This window comes from Chamaea fasciata, unplaced genomic scaffold (assembly GCF_029207755.1).
Source record: "Chamaea fasciata isolate MVZ Bird 193981 ecotype frontalis unplaced genomic scaffold, bChaFas1.0.hap1 SCAF_6, whole genome shotgun sequence".
Lineage (NCBI taxonomy): Eukaryota > Metazoa > Chordata > Aves > Passeriformes > Sylviidae > Chamaea > Chamaea fasciata.
In genome coordinates, this window is record NW_027094091.1 from 72,219,363 (window position 1) to 72,232,402 (window position 13,040).

Sequence of the window (13,040 nt, forward strand, 5' to 3'; positions counted from 1 at the left end):
TTGGATGGCACCTAAACTCACCCAGTGCCCTAAACCTGAGATTTCACCAGAGAATGGGGGAAGCAATATCAGCCCTGGCTCTCCCGAGTGGGCAGCTGGGCTGGACACTTTGGTTCCAGAGTGCTTCGTCAGTAGAGATAAGTCAGTATCTCAAATGAAGAATTTTAATTCTTAGGGCATGGGGATTATCTCTTGAAACAAAGCTGTTACACAGCAGCAATATCCACAGTACACACGTGCTGGGAGACATTTCACCCAGGCTCTCTTACCCTCTGGAGCCCTTCTGCTTTTGATCTTTGTAGGGTCATTCCACCCCAGTTTAAGACTCCCACTTCTGTTCACTCTTCAGCCCCTTCTTTTTCCAGCTTTGCATCTGACTTGGTGCAGAGCTTTGTGTAGGCCTAATTTTGGGAAATGAAATTTGTAAAGGATTGTGGTGTTTTGACATGAGAACTTGCAAGAGAAAATTCATGTTTGCGACAGAAATAAACTCTTTCCCAAGATATTCCCCCCCCTCAAATCTTTGCTGTGGGCTCTATTGATAGAGTAACTTTGGTATCCTTCTATCTCCTCAGCGCTTTGACTTGGACAGAAAATATTGATCTGTAGCATGATCTGTCCAAGGGCAACAGCATCATTAATTGCTAAGTGATCTGCAGAACAATTAGAGACCTCCTGGCTGGTGTACAGAGAGATGAATGGAGCTGTCTGCCTAATCAGATACAGTTGTATCTATCTATGGACCCGATCGCGTTGTTCCGAAATGCCATCAACATCTGTCACTTCCCCCTTCTCACGGTAACATATGCCGTGCTCTGCTCTGCTCAGAAGCCTTCCAGGAGGCTTCTCTTGGGCTGGCACAGAGTGGGTAGTGTTTTAAAGGAAATTTTTATCCCCTGTTTACCTGTTCAGATGTGAGGGACAAGCAGAATTAAGCTAGAGGATCTAAGCGTCGAAGAGGCTGTAATTCATATTTGCATGAGCAGCATGAAGGCAGGACAAATGTATTAGAAATCAACTCGGAGCCTGAACGCAGTGGATTTAGCACTTAAGGAAATGAATTGGATCGATGGTTTTGGAGGCTGTGTTCTTCAGTACCTGGTGTTTCAAAAGTGAACATAAGAACTGCATGCCACATAGGGATGCTGCTTGTGTGTGATACTCAGTAGAGTTTAGTGCCTCAATACTAATATCTGATTTTATTTGCGTTTTTTGTTTACATATGTTGCTGTTTGAAAGCCTTTTTTTTTTTTTTTTTAAATCTGGTGATGAGATTTGTTAGAAAGGCTCCTGTGGCAGTCACTCCCGTCATTCCAGCTCGAATTTGACGTTGGTTTTGGTTTAAATTATATGCAAATTTTAAGGTATTTTCCTCTCCGCAGTATTTGTTTTACACAAAGCTAATGAGAAATATACCCAGTGGGTAGCTTCCAACATTTTTGTAGCTATATCTGGCCTAATTTTGTCAGTAGAGTTCTGCAGAGAAGCTGGTATTTCTTTCATTCCAGGCCTTGCTGTGCTCAGCACAAGGGCCAGAAGACGAGCAGGAGCAGGAAAGCTCTTACTGCAGAGTGTGTAAGCTGCTGCTTTATGTGGGATTTAGCACCTGCTTCTTTTAAGGAGTGGTTAATCTTTCTAAATTAGCAGCAGATCCACTGACCATCCTTCCAATCCCTCAGAAGGAAAAGGGATGAGGGAGTCCCTGCAGTGAGTGATTGAGTGCAATCCCCATTATCGTGTCTCTGGGCAGGGCACTGGGAGAGAGCCAAGAGGATTTATCTGGTAGATAGAAGGGTTGGAGGGGGAAAGTGATCCTTCTAAAACCACCTGAAAAGCATCCTGCTTTTTGTTCCTTTAAGAAGCAGCTCCTAAAAAAATGGAGTTATTCTGTAAAAGCAGCTGGATGTTTCCTGTTCTTATTTTGTCTTTTAAGCATCAGTATTCCACACATGGAATACAACCAATACTGTTTTTACAAAAACGTTCCCAATTTTGGTAGAGTGGTTTTGTGATGCTTTCATTGCCATCACATCAGGGGTTAGGTGGTGTGACAGAATAATAAACTGGCTTTCCACTCCTGCAGACAGGTGTTCACTTACACCATAGATCACGTGTAGAAATGAGTCTGGCACGTCTGTCCCTATTGCTCTGCTTTATAGCCCGAAAGGGGGAGGAAGAAAATGAAAAATACTTAACTCTTGGCAAACTCTCAATTTAATTTTCATCTATATGTTCTGCTGCCCTCCATTCAAATTTAAAAAAAAAAAACAACAAAACACAGTTCCTAATGCTGGTCAAAAGAAAGTCTGAGACAAAAGCCTAAACAGCACCAATGAAATTTTCTAACAGTGCTGTGCTGCATAGGGGAGGTGTTTGTGGCAGGGGAGATTTGCTCTTTATTCATGCATGATTTTAGTTTCCACAGTTACTGGGATGTTTGAGGAGCTGGTGCTTGAGGAGACTCCCACAACTCAGCTGTGCTTTTCCTAGCACTGCTCGTGTTACTGGCTGGTGGGTTTTGGAGCTGCAGCTCCAAAAGCGTCAGTATAGGGACTCAGACATACCACAAGAGTTTTTCTGGAGTACAAGGTGTAGGAATGGAGGGTTTAGAGTCAGTGTCTTGTAGTCACAATTGAGCAGGGCTCTTGTAGTCTGTGTAGAGATTCTCTGTAGGTCAGGCTCTGGATCCAGCCTGTACCTCATGCAAAGCTCTGGAAAAAATCTCTCTCCTGGTGTCTGTCCCAGCAGTCCAGAGTGATGTTTGCTGTTGAGATGCCAACCCAGAAATGCAAGAGGTTTTCTGTAACGCTGTGTCATCACTTATACATCTTAGTATAAAAAAGTCAAAACCAGATAGCTCTACGTTTTCTGGCTTGCATGCTCTTCCCACGGCATGTTCTTTGCAGCAAGACCCCAGAAAGTCACAGCCCTTGAGCTTTTCCTCTGGAACATCAGTGCTTTGTCTGCTCCTGGCACAGTCACACAGGGCTGGGTCCTGCCACCTTTAGGGATGCTCCACAGGCTTTTCCTGTAGCAGTGAGCTGGGCTCTCTGTAGATTGCAGTGGTGCTTACTCAGAAGCTGGGAATTCAAAACTCCGTGGCAGATCTGAAGTTTTAGCTGAAACTGAACATGAAGCCTCTGAAGCTGCCTGGGGCTGACTAGAGTTGTGCAGCAATGTTTAGTAAACAAAATGAATTGTAAACTTCCTTTGTGTGTTACTAGCCATGAAAGCGGAAAGAAAAACTTTTATTAAAGTGGAATTGCTTCATTACTTCAAATAAATACTTTGCATCTGTGGATAGTTGGTTCTGGACGAAGGGTGCAGGAAGAGGAGAACAGGAGTTTTTTGTTTAAATGCTCAAATGTAGAAGTTCAAAAAATGCACCTAATTTCAGGATGGGTCCTTTCAATTCAGTTGTGTTTTGTTCTGCTTAGGGGAGCAGCTGATTTGTTAGGGGAAGAGGATGTTCCTCTTTTCTATCCCTTTACCCTGTTTACCAGTTTCTTGCTGCAAATAAACCCTTTGATCAGATATTGTCATCCTCCTCTCCATTTGTTAAACTGAATTAATAAGAGCTAAAAGTGTTTTTCTCGAAGAAGACATTGTTAACTCTTTTATTGCTGTCACCTTAGACATTTACCTAATCAAACACGGAGATTGCAAGCTGTTCCCTGTGTTTTTGAGTGCCTAATCCCCAGCTGTTCCATGTCTGCCAGCTGCTGAAACAACAAGCATTCATCCTGAAGATGTCTCTAATTCCCTCATACATTAACAGTAAAATATCAATACACTAGATATGAGAAGCTCCAGCAATTTAGAGAGAATACTAAGATTAAATCACTTCAGAGATAAAGTAAATAATGCTGGCTATTACAGCAATTATTAATTTCCATGATAAATGGAGCACCTTTGCTTGGAATGCTGAAGAATTTCCATAGGGAGAGCATATGGCCAAGATAAAACTATCCTTCGGGTTTGAAGATACTGTGGGCTCTGTGCCAGGGCAAGGGCTGCCATTGCTGCCAGGACACTCCTGGGGATGGCTGGGGCCTTGCCAGAGTGGCCACGTGCTTCAGGAGGGAGAAGGGAGCACAGAGTACTGAGAATTGATTTCTGCATGGTTGTTACTGCCCACTGGACAATATATAACATATATATACACATTAAATCTATAAATATAGAAATAAAAGACAGCGTATTCCAACATCCATTTTGGTTGTGACATCAAGCTTAATAAAAAGTGTTCTGTTCCATGGCCTAGTGTAGCTGTTGTTATTGCTGAGGAATTGAGGGTTGAGTTCTGGGAACTTCAGGTCATGGATGGAAATGTAAGTTCTTCTGGCACTTGCTAAGGGAAAATCCAGCATGGTTCCAACAGGATTGTGTTTCATTTTTTTTTTATTTTTCAAGTGTGTGTGACAAAGTATCCAGAACACATTTGACACTGTGTAAAGGCAGATTTACATTTAGAAATGTGAGAGTATTAAAATTTTGTACCCAGTTCTAAGTTCAAAGTAGTCTCACCACAGCTAATTTGTGAAGAGGAAAACAGTTTCTGGAAGTTCTGTGTCACAAAATAACACTGTCATATTTATAGGCAGCATTTCCAGAAATAAAACATTCAGCAGCATCTTCACAGGCAGGTAAGAAAAGCCTATTCCTGTTTACAAGATCCTGGTAATGAGCCATGAAGGATAGTGCTTTGAAGCCATCTGTCAAGCACCTTAGTTTTTTTGGTAATTGAAAGTGATTTAATCCAGCTCAGAAAAGAAAGGTGGAACATGTGCTGTAACTGTTAGCAGTACCTCCAAATTGTTCTAGCTCAAGCAAAATAATTATCCAAGGAAAACAAAATAATCCTCATTTTTAGGAGATTGCCTTCATCCCTAGCCAGAGTAACAGAGAGTAAGAAGACTGGTAAAATGAAGCCAGTGTGGGGTAGGATTCTATGAAGCTTTCTTTTGTCAGGACAAAGGATGTCTTGAGGGCTTTCTTCCTTTTTCCAACTTCTGAGCTTATAATTGGGACACACCTGTTGGAATCTACGTAGCCCTCATCTTTAAAAAAGTAAATGGTACCCATAAACACTGTGGAAGATCAGTGGCAGCAAAGTATTGATTCCCAACTCAGTTTACTAATTCTGTGATTAAATTAAACCTGAAGAATTGTCCAGTTTTCCCTTTTTGGCTGTATTTATAAACTTACTGTCCCATTGCACTCTGTTTTCTAGAAGAACAGTGCTTGACCTCAGGCTGGTGGTTTTATTGGCATTATCCTTACTTGGGATAATGAAAATCTTGAGTGACTTTCTGTATTACAGTTCCTCCAAGGAATTTCTTCCCTAGCACCTAATCCAGATCATGCCACAGTTAACCAGAGTGCTTGTAATTAGCACATATCTAAGTGTAAGTGTGCACTAAGTGTATGTGACTCCTTGCTTTTTCTTTTCCTTAACAGAGGTTCTGCTTCAAAAGAAACAGTTTGGTGCTTTTTTTGTGGGACCAAAAAAACCCCAACTATTTAAACCAGCTAAATGCTTTTTGTTTCTTCCATCTTTATGCAGAAAACAGCTGAACAGTTTAAAACTTAGTTGAAAAATTATATCTAAGACAACTTACACGCCAGGCTTCAGCCAAAAATACTTTTTGCAGCCAAATTATCAAACCCTCTGAAAGAGCCTTTATAATGGAATTGCTGATGCAACCTTTATTATAGGGATATGAATAGCTATAATGAAGGCTTCAGCTGATGTTCTGGCAAGCCTACTGCTAAAAATTATTCTGAATTTATCTGGCATTCAGAAAATGCTTGAAGTGGCCAAAATGTTTACACCATCATTATCATTTTGACAATACCTCTTTTATCCCGAAGGAAGTCGGTGATGAACAAATTGAAGCAGCATGTGAGACGTGTGTATTTAGCATCTGTTCCTCATTCTCTTGGCAGCATTGTTTGATTTGAGAAAAGCTGGACCAAGGGCCCAACCACCAACTTGCAAGCAGTTGTGTTGAATCAGCCATTATTGCCCATTGTGCCATGGAAGTATATTAGTGAGCAGCATTCTGCTTTTCCTAATGATTTGATTTTGATTTGTAATCTGGAAATGTTTGCCTTGAGCAAGAGTGTGCAGTTCAGCAGGAGAGCACTTTAGGCTTTCATGTCTTTCCTCTGGTTCTTTCCTACCAACTTTTTTCACAGTTTTGAAACAGCATTCACTCATTTATTTTTAGAGAAGTCATCCAAAGCTTTGGTAATTGTGGGCTAATTACAGCTGCAGCATTTTCCTTGTCAATGCCTGACTTCAGTCTCCCTGAGTAGATCCAGGTGGATATCTGGGGATGGAAATGGAATCTCTTTCATCAGCCTTCTTTTTTTCTTCTAGTATGTTTTCAAGTGACGAAATAGCCCAGTTCCTCTGCTTCTGGTGGTTTGGCTACTTGTGGGATTGCACTGATTAATCAAGTTTGAGTGCTGCACTGATTGTACTAAACTCTTGTTCAGGGAGCTATCAAGTGAATTAAACCGGTCCTGTATTGACTTCCCTTAAACTGAGAAGGGCTTGACATACTAAATCAATATAAACCAAATTTAAAATTATTTAAATGGGTGCACAGCAGTGTTTGCGCTAGGATAATGAAATAACCTCTAAAATACAGTTTAGACAAGTTCAGTATAATGCGACTCAGGCTTCTGGCTGTGTTTTCTAAGGTTGTCAATGCTGACGGCAGTAAATTATGCTAAAAAGCTTCCACATGAAATTTCTTGAAAGATACTTTTTTTAAAATTATTTTCTGTCATAGAATTTTTGTTGAGAAAACGATAGAATTTCTGTTTGAACGTTTTAGAAATGTCAAAAAAAGAGGCATAGCATCATCTTAAAAGGGGTTTAAAATGAAATAAATGTTTTTGTGAAACTTTAGCTGCACATGCTGGTTTGTGTCAGTTGTATATAGTTCTGTAAATTTTGTGAAGTCTTCATCTCTCTCTTTTTACTTTGAAAAATATGGAAAAGGAAATCGAGACTGAACCAAAAAGTTATGACTTTGATTGGAAGCCTTCAAATTGGATTTGAGTTGAGGAGTTTTGCTACCAAGTGAATTTGCTGATACACTGATTTTAACAAAACTTCTGTTCCAGCGCAGCTGGGGCATTATCCCAGAAAGGGGGAGTCTCTTGTTTATTTTCTGTTTGTCATCAAATTCAAAGCAGAAGATGGGTGTTTTTTAATAGGAAACCATTCTGAATGAGATGGAAAAAATAGTAGAAGTTTGTCTTTTACCATCCTGTATTGAAGAAGTCTTGGCACATATTCACATGTTCAAGAATTAAAGAGGCTGATGTTTCAATCCATCAAAAAAATTTCATTACTGTGATTGAAAAGCTTGACTCTGGAAATGAGGAATAAGAGAATACCCTGGGATGAGGGAAGCTGCTGTGAAGGGAGGTTGCTCTGTTGATGTGTTCTGCCAGCAAGGCCTAGTTGGCTCTGGAGTTTTCTTGAGTTCTTCAGACTGCTCTTAATCAGCGCCAGTTCCTTGATTTGCCAGTCACCGTTTTCATTCTTACTTCCCCAAGCAACTGGGTGTCTTTGCTCTGTACTTTGCGACTATTTATGAGAAAACTGGAAGTTACAAAGTACGTTGGGGGTAACCCCAGTATCTTTGTCAGGGCATAGGCAGCTTAGAGAGGGACTCTCTTGTTCTGAGCAACAATAAAACCCCCAAATTGGCCTTACGATGGTACTTGGCACAGTTCCAGCTCACTTCAAGCTTAACTGATGGCAGGTCCTTTCTGAGTGTGAGATATCATTTTCTTCTGGGTGGCTGCCTGTGCTCAGTGTCAGCGCACATAAAGCAGCCTGGCAGCAGTGGGCTGCACAGGGAGCTGGGGAAGCAGCCCCTGGGAAGGGAGCAGAAAACTTCCTCTCAGCATCCTGTCCACTGCAGTGCTGTCACCGTGTCAAGGCTGAGCTCATACATTATGGATGGTGATCTACAGGGTATCTTCTCATGCAAAGCAAAGCAGCTGAGGGAGAGCAGGAGAGAGCAGGAGAGCCGTTCTAAATACTGCCAGGTTAACAAAGCACCCGAATTACATGGGATTAATCAAAGCATCTCTGACACAGTCCAGCCCACTGGGCCTGCCAGAGCAGCACTTTCACCTGTTTGAGGCAGACCTCCTCTGCAGAAACAGCTAAAAGCAGCCACCAAGTACTTCCTAGGCTTCCAGGAGTCAGTCCTTTCTGGGCCAGGTGTTAACCTTGTCCTGGAAGCCAAGGAAGAATCTTCCCCTCTCCGTGCCACCACTAACTGATGTGGGAGCTGTGGCAACGCTGCTGAAGGTGTGATCCGTTTCCATACCCAGGTACAATTCCATGAAACACCAGCTGGCAGCCAAATAGGAGTGAGGATTTAGCAGGTGATAAATGGCAGATGAGCACAGGCTGGCTTTGATCAAAGATTACCGTGGGTGTCACAGAACAGCTGCCAGTCTGACCATGGGAACAGGAGCTCAGCTTCCCAGGGGAAACAATTCCGGCTCCTGGGGCTGCAGGGCACCATGAGCACTGAAGCTGGTACAATTCGTTGGCTCAGGACATCCATGGAAAGGGTTGGGAAGGAGCAGCCAGTCCATGGGTTGCCTGTTTATCTCACCCTGGTACACCCAGAAGGCTCTGGAGCACCTCCTTAAAGAGTCACAAAGATCCACAGTCACACTCGGTGCAAGTTAATTCCCAACCATGGTTACTTCAGAACATTTTGGGAAGGTTTCATTTCGATCTGAAAATATATTTCTAAAATTGTTTTAGAAATGTTTCACTTTTTAAAATTTGGAAATAAAACCCTACTGACTAAACAAAGCTTTGGTTGGTCAGAGAAAGCTTTGAGGGTTTTTTTTCTGTGAGAAAATAAAAAATGTTTTGCTTCAAGTGACCTGAAATGATCTTTTTAATGGCAGGAGGTGCAGTTATTTACACGGCTCAGCCTGTCACTCAGCTGAATTGACAAAGATCACAAGTTGTGACAATTTCTGGGTCAGCTCTAGCCTTCTATCAATTTTGTAGCTAATACACATAGACAGGAGGCACACTTGGGGACAGTGGTAATTGGGTGTCTTGTGAATACTTAATGACATTGTTTAATTTGAAATATGTTTTCTCTATTGGCATTCTGATCAGCTCTGCATGGAGGAAGGGAAGCCTGCATATGCTTCTGAGCCTGCCCTGGAAGAACAGCACTGGCAGGAATAAATGGGAGTGTTATATCTTGTGTCCTGAAATCCAGGGGAATCATGGAATGAGGTCACCCCGGAATCCCTGGGGGACATTACCTCCCCACACCCCGTACATTGCAAGGCTCAAAACTTCCTCCACCTCTGCAGAACTAGCTGAAGACTGTGAAGATGAAATTCTGGGATTGCAGAGGTATTTTCCCTTTGGGCAAAAAAAGAGAGTTTTAGTAGTTTGTCTCTGGTATATCCATTTTGATACAATCTCATTTGAACCAAATTTTTTGCATTTGTAAAAAAAAGGCTTCTACAAAACTCTCTCGTGCACGTGACTGTGTAGCTTCAGTGGCATCAAACCAGCAGCACTTGTCTCTACAATAGTGCTTTTGCTAATTGAGTCTCTTTCAAAAATTGTAAAAAAATATTGGAATTGAATTAATTTTTCAAAAACCTGTAGCAAAATACTTCACAAGGATGAAATATTCCCCTAATGTACCTCCTATCATATGATCCACTGTGGCGGAATTATCCATGTGTAATTTAGGGCAAAACTGAGCCCTCAGGTGGGCAGGTGGACTTTAGCCTGACTTTAGAAATGATAGATGCATTTAACAGCCATAGTTGTAGCTCATTATATCATCTGAAATGTGTTTTAGTCGCATAAAGTATTTAATTTAAATGATTCCAGCACTTGTGATAGAAGCAGGGAGGATGGCCTCAAATATTAACATTTTCATTATTCTTTAAGCTGCCAGTCATTAGCTAACTTCTCCCTTGTTAATAGTAATGCTTGCATGAGTCTGTGCTGAATAATGGATTGAAGGTTTTCCCCATCAGCAGGCAGGCCAGTGGGCAATTGTAATTTAAAAAGCAGGTTAGTAAAATTATATTTGGGGAGCTATAAAAGCAGTTTAAACACAGCTTGAGCTGTCCTGAGATGCTTTATTAGGCAAAGGATGTTGACAGACAGTAGCAGGACTTGGATCTCCACTACATGTCTGAAGGTTGGAAATTGTAGACTTTATAAAAATAATGTTTAACATCTGATTTATCTACAGAGCTGTGGGAAGACAAAGAAATAAGAATGTGGTGCTTCTTTTTTATTTTCTTTTTATCATCATCCTTCTGCTGAAAGGAAGATTGCTAAGATGCCAACCGAGAGAAGGTAAGGGAGGCAGAGGCAGTGATGCAAAGTGGGATTGTTATGTCAGCGAAGGTTGGATTTCTTTGCGCGCGCACACACACACACACACACACAGAGAATAACTGCAGAGGCAATCTCCTCTTTGAACAATTCCTCAGCAAAGTCATTGCCTGCCTGCCTGCCAGGGGAAAAGTGTCTTAAAAATTGATTGTAATTAGAGAGCTAAGTATAGAGCCAGTTCTCCTGCCTCCCTTCCACGTGCCCTTTCCCCTGACCCTGATAAACACAACCTCGCGTGTTCATCCTCCAAAGGTGGAATCCCGCCAGGATAACGGGCACTTCAGAGTGTTTATTGGAAGAAGAGGGTTTCTGGGGAATGCACTGCCTTCATATGGAGGAAGGCAGACCGGAAAATAAGAATAGATGAAAGCTTTAGTTAATCAAAGTGGAGGAAGACCTGGTTGAGCTGTTTAACATTTGATGTTAGATATGGCTGAGATGCCAACTGGCTTTTGTTCCTTTGCATAATCTTCCATGCAAATACAAATGTGTCAGCCGCTCCTTGAGGGGCTGGAGCTGTGCTTCCCTGAATTTTGCCCCTTGGTGAAGTAAAATGTACAGCTTAGGCACGACACTTGTTTGTTTGGTTGTTTGGGTTTTTATTTGTCATTGTGAATTCTGCATAAAGTCAGTCCCGTGGGAGCTGTTGCAGAAGGTGATAATACTCTGCAGACAAGACAGCTTTATCCATGATAACAACTGCTACCTGAAACTGCTCCTGCAGAGTCCAGAGAAAGACGGGGTTGTTTTTGGTTTTTTTGCTGAAAGACTTATATTGTAACCATGATCATCAGCAAGGCTCTGTGAGCCCAAGGAAACGGAAACATGGTGTAATATTAGAACAACTTAAATTACTAAGGCTGGTTGGCATTCTTTCCAAAACAAGTGAAGATGGATCTTTGGACACAAGCTGTGAGCTGTGTAAAATTGCCTCTGCTAAATATGTGCTAATTGGCATATGAATAAGATTTTGTTAATCTTCTGCTTAAATAAGAAGGTAGAGAGAAGCTGAGAGCAAGTCCTCATTTCTCCCTTATAAGAAAAAAGAGTTGTTATCTTAATAATTTAAATTAGCAAATATAATGCAAATATGTGTTTGTAGATACAGCAAACAATTAGCAACCATTATTTGGGAACAACATATCAAAGTATGTCTTCCTGCTTTAGTGAAGTACTTCTGAGGATTGAAATTGACAGAAACACATCCAAATTGAATATTTAAGGTGTTAAATGCAGTTTTGTGTTCCCCTGGTTTCTTCAACCATATGGGAGAATCTTCCAAGAAATCCTGTGTTCAGTTAGATGGGGTGTTTTGGTGTCCTAATGAGGCATAAAATCCAAGTAATGGAATAAAATTTGGAGCCCAAAAAGGGTTTTCCTCTGCTTTTTTTTTTGATTCAATTCAGTACCACATTTATTAGCTGCTGTAATATGATTAATAAATAATTGCATTTTTCAAGGGCTTAATGGTACTTCACAATGAGGACAAATCTTTGTGTCTTCAGGGTGCTGAGCACTGTAGCAGGCCATATTTCTTAAATTTCAGAAGGAACACAACAGTGCAGCGCTTGAAAAAAGTAGGATTTCAAAGTGTGTGTGTGTGTGTGTAATGAAATGTAATGAGCTGAGCCTTTGATTATTCCAGGACACAACAGGCTGAACTCCTGGGGGTGTTTGAGCCTGGATGGTTTCTTTCCCTTTGGGGCACTACTTTGCCTTGGCTGGTGGTGGCCAACAAACCTGTTCTCCTTAGGACCCATTCTGGTCTCTGCTCGTGGACCAGGCAGCAAGAAGGGTTATGAAAGGGATCATTCAGCTAAAGCAAATTCTACAATACAAGGATCACTGACCTGAGAATTGTAGTTCTGTATTACAGGGATATTCTGGGCTTTTTTCATGGTAAGTAAGGCAACTTAGTTGCCATAACGAAGAAAGGGGTAGTACTTCACACAACTTATACATTTTTTAGCACACCTAAGGCAAAGTTCATTAATTATGTTACAAATCACCTTTGTGTAGCTTTGAAGACAGCATACATTGTAAAAAATGTTTAATGCATGAACATAATGCTCTGTCTTGTTAATATGGTGCTCAGTAAAAGGGAAAAAATACATTCCAGAGTGCATATGGATGGATGTATTTACATCCAGTGTTATTTCTTTACGGTAGTAAGCATCAAACCCGCTCAGCCCCTCATGACAAATGCACTTTCCAGAGGAGCTGCTTTTTCCTCTCAAAGTAGCCAGAGCTGAGGAATGGCTCATTAAGTGCCCAGCACGCACCATTAGGTAATGCAGGTACTTCATGCAAGCTTGGGTAATACTCACACCCCTCACCTTGGCCTTCACTGCTGCCAAGAGGATAAACATTGCCAAGCACAACATTGAGCCTAAGGCAGTGAAATCTCTGTGCTTTCATGTCTTTCTCGTCTATATCAAATAACATTTTCATTTTCACTCAAACAGAATTACATTCTTTGGCTATACCACCCTGTGCCATTATCTATCTAGTAGAGAAGTTTGTGCCCTAGAGAAAAAATTTCCTTCAATAGTATGTATTTCCTGTCAAAAGTTTCCCCCTTGCAGAGCAGGTGAAGTGCTAAGAC